The sequence below is a fragment of the Eschrichtius robustus genome, chromosome 17, assembly GCF_028021215.1.
Source record: "Eschrichtius robustus isolate mEscRob2 chromosome 17, mEscRob2.pri, whole genome shotgun sequence".
Classification (NCBI taxonomy): domain Eukaryota; kingdom Metazoa; phylum Chordata; class Mammalia; order Artiodactyla; family Eschrichtiidae; genus Eschrichtius; species Eschrichtius robustus.
In genome coordinates this window covers 59,680,990-59,683,565 of record NC_090840.1, presented here as the reverse complement: position 1 = coordinate 59,683,565, position 2,576 = coordinate 59,680,990, and positions in this window count along the sequence as shown.

Sequence of the window (2,576 nt, the reverse complement as noted above, 5' to 3'; positions counted from 1 at the left end):
GTATATATTCATGGTCACTGTTCACATTCATTGAAGAATTTGGCAGTTAGACTCATATTCTTCCTCTACCCTTCATCTCTTATTATCATGTGAACTTTTAATATCCATATAAATCTGTTAATAAACACCATAAAAATTTTCATTGTCTCTTCAAATTAAGTAAGCTCACCAGCTCTCAAATTCAACTGCTCAATTTCTTTGCTAAAAGTCAACCTTGAAATCACCCTCAGAAACAATATATGTCAATATCGAAGTCTTCAGTCAGGGCTCTGTATCCATGTAAGTCTTTTATGTGCCACTTCACTTTCTCTTTAACCTCATCAAAGCATTTTGTGCATTTACCCTCCAGTAAGGATCATTTTATCTGATACTTACTGATTGGGTTTCCTCTTGCATTGAATTTGTATTTTATGGTCAACCACATAATTTCTTTCTTTCTAGCTATCTCAGTGCCATTACATATATGCTCTATTGCATCTCCTGTCCTCAAATAGCCACCCCAGGACCATTACTAAAAACTCCCCGATTTTTTTTTTTTTTTTTTCGTTTACTCTTTGGCCTGAAAAAATTACTTCTGGAGAAATATACAAAATTCTGCAGGAAGATGTCATTAGAAATTCTACACTTCCAAACTCACTTTCCCTTTCTACTCAGCATTTTCTCCAGCCCCACCATTAAGAAACACCATTTTCATTCTCCATTTTTAAAGTCAGTCTCTTAATTTCTCCCTGTGCCCACACACCATACATTCAGAAACCTATTTCCATAAATAATGCTTCATTATATTTCTCTCCATGAGCCCATTCAACACTATAGTCATATATTCGAGTCTGTGTTATCCTCAAAAGTAAAATAAAATGACTGTCCTTTGACCCTACATTCTTGCCTAACCATTGCTTAATATGTATCATCACCTTCAAATCTAAAATTTTTAAGTGTAGAAGTGTCACCACTTCTCACATTACACTCACTGTTCAGTCCTGTGCAATCTGGCTTTCACCACACGTTGTCCTTTACAAGTTTTCAGAATAAGGTCATCTATGACATACCAGTTTCCAAGTATTTGGAAGTATATTTTTAACAATCCAGTTTACTTGGCCATCTCCAGACCTTTGTCACTTTAGCCACAATTATCTACCCCTTCTGTCAATGGGCCTCAGTATATTTGATGACACACTAATGTATCTCTCCCTCTGCCAAACTAATTTATCTTGGTTTATGACTAGTCTTTCCAATTAAGAGCTTGATTTGAGAATTTAGCATGATGAAATAGAAACAGTGTGGGTGACTTGACATTTGATCATGGTTAAAATATTACAGCTGCCCCTTAAAGAACTCAGTATAAATGTAGTGTGTGTGAGAAAACCAGAGTATTTTGAAAATAGTCAACCTAGGTTAGTAAGAATGAGACATACTTTCTGTCCCGTTTTCTTTTTTAAGGCTATGTCAGATTGAGAAATCTGATAAGTTCCTGCTTTCAAGCCAAGTCACTCAAAGGACACCCCTTCAAAGTTGACCCTTTGGAAATAAACTGATCCTGCCCTTGGCTTCTAGACCTCAACAGGAAATTAGATTCTCTGCTCTGTCACTGAACTTAGTTCCTGACAAGGACTGCTAGAATGTTCATTCTTTGTGGTTCAGATAAAGGCTCAAATTGGAAAAGAAAGAAGGAAATGTCAAACATCAAATGGAAGCTATGTACACAGGCATAATAAATTAAATTCAAGAGAAGTAATCTCAAGTTTTTAAATATGAATGTGGCTTTAAGTTTTTCTGACCTTGACAATTCTTAATATATATTGTGGGATATCGGCAATATTTTGAAATGTTTATCTTGCTCCCTCAGAAGTCTCACATCTCACGTCTAATTTCTCTTATATATCTTCAGTTTTGTTTTCCAGCAATATTATGTGGCTCCTGATGATGCAAAACATTTTTATTCATTCATTAATTTATTCATCCATCCAATTCTTTAATTTCACTGCCTTATTTTCCCTTTACCACTTAGACTGTGTTTGCGTATAAAATAGATTCTTAATGAATTGATTTATATCAACTTGATTAAATGCACATGACACTGAAAAATACACTAATGAAGCCTAAATTTAGAATATTTTAATGCTTATGAAGTTTGCAAATAGAATTTGAAAAGTTATGTTTATCCAATTTAATTACATGTGCACAGGTATATATATATATTTGTGTATGTATACATATACATACATATATATATATATATATATATATATATATATATATATATATATATATATATATATATGTTAAATTCATTGTGTTATACTTGGCAGCACTAGCTGCAGAACAGCTGTGGATATTATTTTTACCATAACTTCCCTATTTTAAATATCTTATGTATACTTAATATTTTTAATCTTATCCATAGCTGTTATTCACTTATTTTTATTTGTTTTAATATATATGAGACGTTTTATGCTACTCAGTACATAAAAGCACTTGCAAACCCTTTCATATTTTGAAATATGAAAGAAAACATTTAAATTTGTTTATTTTTATAAACCAAATATAGTTTATTGAATCACTCTGTCAAGTTACAA